The sequence below is a fragment of the Gossypium hirsutum genome, chromosome A04 (assembly GCF_007990345.1).
Source record: "Gossypium hirsutum isolate 1008001.06 chromosome A04, Gossypium_hirsutum_v2.1, whole genome shotgun sequence".
Lineage (NCBI taxonomy): Eukaryota > Viridiplantae > Streptophyta > Magnoliopsida > Malvales > Malvaceae > Gossypium > Gossypium hirsutum.
Genome location: NC_053427.1, coordinates 40698239 through 40707791, shown reverse-complemented (window position 1 = coordinate 40707791; position 9553 = coordinate 40698239). Strand labels below are relative to the sequence as shown.

At 37.6% G+C, this 9553-nt stretch overlaps 1 non-coding gene across 1 annotated transcript; it reads left to right on the top strand.

The window, feature by feature from the left end:
- Positions 1-7114: 7114 nt before the first annotated feature.
- On the top strand, positions 7115-7221 carry LOC121228558 (small nucleolar RNA R71). The gene has a single exon (XR_005926134.1). It is a non-coding gene; the product is annotated as a small nucleolar RNA R71 (small nucleolar RNA).
- Positions 7222-9553: the final 2332 nt, after the last annotated feature.

Sequence of the window (9553 nt, the reverse complement as noted above, 5' to 3'; positions counted from 1 at the left end):
CATCGGTAGTAACCGGCAAGTCCCAAAAAGCTCCGAACCTCAGTAATATTTCTCGGAGGCTTCCAGTTAAGTATGGCCGAAATTTTGTTCGGATTAACTCGAATACCCGATGCAGATACCACATGACCCAAGAAGCTAACCTCTCTTAACCAGAACTCACACTTACTAAACTTAGCATATAACTGCTTATCCCGTAAAATTTGCAACACTAATCCCAGGTGTTCAGCATGATCGGTTTCATTTCTCGAATAGACCAAAATATCAACGATAAACACAACTACAAACCGATCCAAATACGGTCTAAAAATCTGATTCATCAAATCCATAAATACCGCGGGGGCATTAGTGAGCCCAAACAGTATCACTAAGAATTCGTAGTGACCGTATCTCGTTCTGAAAGCAGTTTTGGGTATATCCGAATCTCGAATTCGCAACTGATAATAACCCGATCTCAAATCTATCTTTGAAAACACTGAGGCTCCCTTTAGTTGATCAAACAAATCGTCAATACGCGGTATCGGATATTTATTCTTTATTGTCACCTTATTTAGCTGACGACAATCGATGCACAACCTCATGGTTCCGTCCTTCTTTTTCACAAACAATACTGGTGCACCCCAAGGTGAGAAACTTGGTCGAGCGAAACCTCTATCCGTCAACTCTTGCAACTGAGCTTTCAACTCTTTTAACTCGGTTGGTGCCATACGATACGGAGCTATTGAAATTGGTGTAGTCCCAGGTACAAGCTCGATGCCAAACTCTACCTCCCGAACAGGTGGTAAACCCAGTAATTCTTCGGGAAAAACATCCGGGTATTCACAAACCACTGGCACAGATTCAGGCTTCTTTTCTAACTCTTTGTCATCAAGTACATACGCAAGGTATGCTTCGCACCCCTTTCTTACATATTTCTGAGCCAACATCGATGACATTACAGCTGGCGACCCATTCAAGTCGGTTGACTCAACTCGAATCATCTCATTATTTGCACACCTCAAATCGATATTTTTTCTTTTGCAATTTACAACTGCATCGTGAACGGTTAGCCAATCCATACCGAGGATAACATCAAATTCATCAAACCGCAAAAGCATCAAATAGGCCGGAAAGCAGTAACCTCGAATTTCTAAGGGACATTTCTTACACACATTGTCGACAAGCACATAACGACCCAAGGGATTTGACACCCGAATTACGAACTCAGTAGACTCAACAGGTAAAGTCTTACTGGTTGCTAAGGTTTTACATATATAAGAATGAGTAGAACCAGGGTCAATCAAAGCAATCACATTAGTATCAAAGAGAGTGAAAGTACCGGTAATAACATCAGGTGAAGAAGCATCCTCGCGTGCACGTATAGCATAAGCTCTAGCAGGAGCACGAGCCTCAGATCTGGTTGTAGCATCTCTAGATCCTCTCTGACCGCCACTAGCATTGCCCGTATTCCTAGATGGTCTACCCCGAGCAGTAGTAGCACCAGGTTTCCCACTCTGATTTACATTCTGTTCAGACAACCTCGGGCAATCTTTAATAAAGTGGTCAACTGATCCGCACTTGTAACAGGAGCGGTCATGGAATCTACAACTCCCCGAATGCCATTTACCACAATACGGACACTCCGTTCTGTCTTGACGATCATTTCCAACACTGGCGACCGAAGTGACTCGTGCACTCATAGGGGGTCGATCACGATCTCGTCTAGAAAAACCCGAAGTGTCTATAGATCGGCCCAAATCATCTCTAAATTTCTTCGATAACTGTTGAAAGGGCCTCCCCGAAGACCTCTTACGAAACTCCTTTACTCCCATATCAGCTTTTCTTTTCTCCATACGGAGCTCCTCGGCTTTGCAAGCTCGCTCGACAAGTACCACAAATTCTCAGATTTCCAAAATGCCAACATACAGCTTTATATCATCATTCAGTCCATCCTCAAAACGTTTACACATTACGGCTTCTGAAGAAATGCATTCTTGAGCGTACCGGCTAAGCCTTACAAACTTTCGTTCATAGTCAGTAACCGGCATGGAACCTTGTTTAAGTTCAAGAAATTCCTTCCGTTTTTGATCCATGAATCTCTGACTGATATACTTTTTTCGAAACTCAGTTTGGAAAAACTCCCAAGTTACTAGATCTTTGGGCACAACAGAAGTCAACGTATTCCACCAATAGTAGGCAGAATCACGTAGAAAGGAGATAGTACACTTTAGGCACTCATCGGGTGTGCAAGATAGCTCATCAAGTACCCAAATAGTGTTGTCCAACCAAAATTCAGCTTGCTCGGCATCATCGCTGTCCGTAGCTTTAAATTCATAAGCCCCGTGTTTTCGGATTCTGTCAACTGGGGGCTTATTTGACCTTATTTGGTCGGTTGCCGGAGGTATTGTAGGTGCGGGGGTGGCATTAGTCGGGAATGGAGGTTGTGGAACAGCCGTATTAGTTCGAATGTATTGGTTAAACCAATCATTCATCACGCTATAAAAAGCTTGCCTAGCCTCATCATTCGGATTGCTAGCAATAGGTTGAGAGTCTGCCGGCGCTGTCCCTTGTGCGGGAGCAGGCGCTACACTCTCAAGATCATCAGCTACTGCTCGGTCGGGATCGGGATCCATTACTATAAATAAACACATTTGCAAATGTCAGAAATCACCACACTATCAAATAATCACAAAATGGCATGTATAGCTAGACCCAAACGTATTACTGTAGTCCTAGAATCGACTAAACCGTAGCTCTGATACCAATAAAATTGTAACACCCCGTACCCGAGACCGTTTCCGGAGTCAGACACGAGGGGTTAACAGACTTAATTCCCTTATTTTTTACAGTCCATTTTAAAAATTTCCGGACTAGCTGGCTAACTGCGTCACTGTCACCTTAAAAATCATATCTTGAGTTCCAAAACTCAAAAATCAGTTTTGTAAATTTTCCCTGAAACTAGACTCAAACATACATCTACAAGTTTTTTTATAGAATTTTTTGTTGGTCCAATTAGTACAGTTTATTAGTTAAAATCTCCCCTGTTACAGGGTTCGACTGCTCTGACCTTCATGCATTACGACTTATATATCTCCCTGTACAGGGCTTCAATACATATGCCGTTTGTTTCTAATGAAACTAGACTAAAAAATGAATCTATACACATATGGCATGACTTCTAATTATCTCTGGTTAATTTATAATGAATTTCCAAAGTCAGATCAGGGGATCCAGAAATCGCTCTGGCCCTGTCCCATGAAAACTTAAATATCTCTTAAAATACGACTCATATGACCGTTTTGTTTCTTCCATATGAAAGTAGATTCATCAAGGTCGATTACATAATTTATTCACTATTTAATTTCATTTTTACTATTTTTAATGATTTTTCAAATCCACACCACTGCTGCTGTCAGCATCTGTTTTTAAGGTAAACCTTACCTATTTCATGGTTTTCCATGAATCAACTAGAGTTTGTCATACATAGCATCAAAATAATCATAATTAACCATTCCCAATGGCTAATCGTTACCAAACATTTCCATACCTCTCAATGAACAACATACAAGACGATTATAATGCTATGCTCAAAGTGTATATAAGCCATTTTCGCATGGCTATCCAAATTTATACAAAACCAAAGGGTACATGACCAACAACAAAAAGGGTAGTCCTATACATGCCATTTCAGGGTTCAATCAAAAGTGTACCAAGGGGGCTTTGATAGTGTGGACGACTTCGACTTCGACAATCCCGAGTCCGATAGCTGATGAACCAAAATCTATAAAACAGAGAATCAAAGAAACGGAGTAAGCATTTAATGCTTAGTAAGTTTTGAATAATGAAATTAGTTACGGCTAAGGTATAACATTCATATGGCGAAATGGATAACTTCATATATGCACATTCTCACAAACATACTTACTTCATGCGTCAATCAATATATTCATTCACAAGGTATCAAACCTAACTAAAGGCCAAAAATTCGTTAATCAATTGAACGAATAGTATTTAAAACGAATCGACTTTTCCGATGCATATACGAAACATACCTCATCGTTTGGATTTTATGAGCGTATTAATTTGAAATTTACAGCAAGATCGCTCATTCCCAAACCAAGTACCTTCGGAGTTTAGCCGGATATAGCTACTAGCTCAAATGCCTTCGGGACTTAGCCCGGTTATAGTAACTCGCACAAATGCCTTCGGGACTTAGTCCGGTTATAGTAACTCGCACAAATGCCTTCGGGACTTAGCCCGGATATAGTAACTCGCACAAATGCCTTCGGGACTTAGCCCGGTTATAGTAACTCGCACAAATGCCTTCGGGACTTAGCCCGGATATAGTAACTCGCACAAATGCCTTCGGGCTTAGCCCGGAATTAGTCACTAGCACAAATGCCTTCGGGACTTAGCCCGGTTATCAATCCGAATATCCATGCACATATCAATAAATCATGACACATCAATATTTCATTTTCATAATTAGAATTCAAACACAATTCACTTATCAAGCATTATCATTTTCGGCTCAATAGCTACATACAAAGGGCATGATTTTGATTTGCTTATAACATAATCTAATCGAATCATAATCTAAGTTTCATTACTCGAAAACTTATCTCGGATGTTGTCGAATGATTTCGACGGCTATTCGATCACTTTTTCCTTTCCCTTATCCAACTTTGGTCCTCTAAGCTCTTGAGCTAATTCAAACAAATTTAACTTATTAAAGTCTCATTATGCTAGCTTATGGCTGAATATGACAATGAATTTGATAGGTCATATGGCCACCTTTAGCTCAAATACAAAATGGTCATACGCATTTTTAATCACATTAAGCAATTTAATACCATTAATCTAACATTTCCTCATGTGCAACTTTATGACCGAATACACATATCATTAACTCAATATCAATTAACTAAGCACTTAAACAAATTCTCTTTAACTATACACACATTCGGCAATGACAAAGACAATTTAGCAAACCTTAAGTTCAACTTATAACAATATATATATTCAATATTCAAAGCATTTAACATCATTTCACCATAATTTTTACATCATGGCCGAATGTTCCTTTGAACCATTTACCTTTACAAGGCATAAATTTCACCATCAAAACTAACAAGCTTATAATCCCATGACTGAAACCTCTAACAACACCAATTAAAAATACTTCATGGGTTTGAGGTAAAACCAAGAAAGAAATTCATAAATATCGAGATATAAGCACTAACATTGTTCATCTAGATTTAGTATGAAACAACATCCATCACCCTTATAATTACCATAGCCGAAAGCTTACTCATTCAAAAATCCAAATCTCAACTTGGGTCACAAAAATAACTTGATATCTCATCAACACAACATCAACACCAAGCAAGAATGATACATCCATGGCCGAGTGTCATCTCCATCACATAGCAAGATTTAGACCATGGGCTAGGTAGAACTCAAGCTAACAACTAAAACATGCATGCATCTCATGGAACATCATCAAACATACCTTAGTCTAGCAAACCACCATAGCCGATTTCCTCAAAGCTCTTTTTCCTTCTTTTTCTTTCTTCTATTCGGCCAAGAACAACATGAGAGTTTTTTTTTTCTTTCTTTTTTTTTCATCATCATTTACCTTCCCATTATTATTTTATTGCCTATACTCCTTATTTTATTTTTCCTAACATAAAGCATTAACCCAACATGTTCATGACAAGTTTTTTAGCCATAACATTTTGTCCACCCTCATGCTCATGGCCGGCCACTACAAATTAGGGGGGGAAAATTGACATGCAAGTCCACCCTTTTGATTACACTCACTAATAGATCCTTATAGATTAACCTATCACATTTCAAAAGTGTCACACATAAGTCCTATTGACTAAATTCACATGCAATTTACTAAATCGAAGCTTAAAACTTTCACACATTCATATTCACATATTTTGGACAATAAATATCATATTCAAATAATTTGGTGACTCCGTTTAGCGGTCCCAAAACCGCTTTCCGACTAGGGTCACTTTAGGGCTGTCACATGTTAAGTAGCTTATTCTGTAGAATGGCTGAGCAAACTGCATTCAACTCCACATGCGACGCCTCATCCAACTTTCGTTTATTTGTTAAAAGCTCTTTTAAGAATTTGACTGCGTTTGGCAACTACGAAAGAACTTCAATAAACGGTAAGTTAATATGTAATTTTTTAAATAATTTAAGGAATTTACCGAATTGTTCTTCTGTGCGGTCTTTCTTTGTCACGTTTGGGTATGGCACACGAGGTTTGTATTCTTTATTTGCCGATTTTTGGTCATTGTGGTCTACCTTACCTTTACTTACCACAATTTCTTGCCTTGGTTCTGGTTCAGGTGCAACTAACCCTTCCGCATCTTGAATGGTAATTGCATTGATTTGCTCCCTTGGGTTAGATTCAGTGTTACTCGGCAAACTACCTTGTGGTCGTTCAGAAATCAGTTTGGCGAGTTGGCCTATCTGAGTTTCGAGCCCTTGGATCGACGCTTGTTGATTCTTAAAGGTTGTCTCAGTATTCTAGAAATGAGTTTCTGACACCGAGATGAATTTTGTCAACATCTCCTCAAGGTTCGGCTTCTTTTCCTGCTGGTAAGGTGGTTGTTGAAAACTCGGATGATGTTATGGCCTCTAATTTCCTTGACCGCCCCACGAGAAATTGGCATGGTTCCTCCAACCTGCATTATAAGTGTTACTATATGGGTTATTTTGGGTCCTAGAGTTATTGTTACCCATATATTGGACTTGTTCCTCCTCGATGCTAGGGTTGAAAGGTTGATATTCTGTGCATGCTCTTCCTCCATTCGAATCACACCTCATCACTAGATGTACATGAGTAGAACCACACAAATCGTCAATCTTTTTATTTAAGAGTTCTACATGATTAGATAGCATAGTAACCGTATCGATGTTGAAAACACTGGCTGCTTTCGTCGGCTTCGTCCTTATAACTTGCCACTAATAGTTATTCAGTGACATCTCCTCAATAAATTCGTAAGCCGCCTCTGGTGTCTTAATATTGATAGTTCCACTAGCGGCAGTGCCAATCATCTACCGAGTCAAAGGGTTCAGGCCATTGCGAAATGTTTGGACTTATTGCCAGAGTGGTAACCCATGGTGAGGGCATCTTCGCAAAAGGTCCTTGTATCTCTCCCATGCATCGTAGAGTGTTTCTAAATCCATCTGCACAAAAGAGGAGATATCATTACGTAATTTGGCTGTTTAGCCGGCGGACAATATTTTAATAAAAACTTTTTAGTTATCTGTTTCCAAGTAGTGATTGATCCTCGTGGCAACGAGTTCAATCACTGTTTAGCCTTATTTGTAACACCTCTTACCCGTTTTTGACGCCGGAACATGGTACAAGGCATTACCGGACTTAATCACTAATCATCGTATAAAAATCGATTCATAATTTGACTCTAATTTAAAACATTTTCAAACACATTCAAGTTGCCCCTTAAAAAGAGCTTACAAGGCCCGTATCATTCTTTAATTCAACCACACACATAGGCAAGCATGCACATTCATAAATTGAATCATTTAATTAATAACATAATCAAGACTATTTACATTAAATTACTTTATACAATAGAGACCTTCAAATAACATAGGTCAGTATTTTAAGTCAATTCCTACCAACTTAATAACAATTAAACGAGTCTCCATACATGCCAAAGACTTAAAATACTTTAAAACCTTTATATATCGATCAATAGTTTGATAATGTGATTTAACCTCCAGCGACCTCCAACTCGAGCTAACATCTGCGACACTATATGAAAAAGGAAAGGAAGGGAGTAAGCATTGTAGCTTAGTAAGTAAGTATGTAAATATTAATAAACAATACATTATCATACTTTAAACAAAGTCACAATATGTTCCCGGAATATTACCATCTCAAACACACATACTTTCACTATTATAATCATAAACAGGTTCAAAATAAGTTGTCTAGCACAGTACCAGAAACTAAATTATTTATTTCTGGAGCTACAGAACTCCAAATTACAAACCGTTAATTTTTTGTGAAACTAGATTCACATATATTCTTACCATAAAATTTTAAGTATTTTTGGTCTAGCCAATTAGTACAGTTTATTCATTGCAGTTCCCCTATTTCACTGCTCAACGGTTCTACACACTCTTCACAACGAATCAATTTTCTCCACGTACAAAATTCAAAGGATGTTCTCGTTTATTTCATTTGAAACTATACTTATTAAGGATTTCAAGCATATAAATTATATCCCCTAATTATTTTTTTTACAATTTTTAATGATTTTTTCCAACTCAGAGCAGGGGATCACGTAGTCATTCTGAACCAGTCTCTCAAAAACTTAAATATCTCATAATATAGAATTCCTTTGCTTGCTCTGTTTCTGTTATATTAAAATAGACTCATTAAGATCTAATTTGATATCTCATTTAGTCTCTGATTCAATTTCTACTATTTTTGGTAAATTTTTAGATTCAAGTCACTGTAACTATCCAGAATAGTTTTATTGTTAATTTTGATCTTTCACACTTCAATTGTATTCATCACTTTCCCTTAACAATCTTTCCAATTTCCAATCACATACCGAGCATATTGCTCATAAGTTACACATGTATATACTTACACTTATCATCACAAAGTCATACATAATTTCATTTAATCAATTTCCCAGTTGAACGATTCGGAATAATAACAGATACGCTATGGTATCGCACACAGCCCACCTTTAAAATCGAAGCTCTCTTATACACATAGTCACCTTCACTTAGCATCACTCATGTGACCTAGCTTGATTGTGAACATAATTTTGGCTCTCTTGTAGACATGGTGAACACTTAGAACAACCCATATGACCTACCCAGTTTTTTTCGTAGCTCTCTTGTCTACATGGTGTCCTTCACCTGGAACCACGCATGTGACCTAGCTACATATATCCCGTAGCTCTCTTGTCTACATGGTGTACACATAGTATCACCCACGCGACCTAGCTACATCATAATGTCTCGTAGCTCTCTTGTACACATGATGTGCACTCAGCACCATACATGTGACTTAGCTACATACCATCTGTATCATCCAATCTTTCCGAAGGTTCAACCGGGATTTCTCTCTCTTTCTAATACTTGATTCCATACTTCCAATAGTCAATTATGATTCAAAAATCAGATACAATACATAAAATATGCTGAAATACAAAAACATAATAAAGATAATGTATTATTTACATACAAACTTACATACTTTCTCATTTCCCTGTCGAATTAATATTGAACATTTAAATCATCATAATTATACTTACTTTCAACACCTCGGCAATCATAGCAAATATGTCAATTTTACATTGTAACATGCATAAATTAATGCTTATTATACATATGAACTTACCTTGATACTAAAACGGCCATTTTACCAACTTTCTCGATTTTCGATATTTCTCCCATTCTAGATTCAAATCTTGTTTTCCAGGATCTAAAACATTATATTTTTCTTATTTAATTAATGTACTATTAAAAACAGTCCTTAACTCAAACTTTGGCAAAATAACAATTT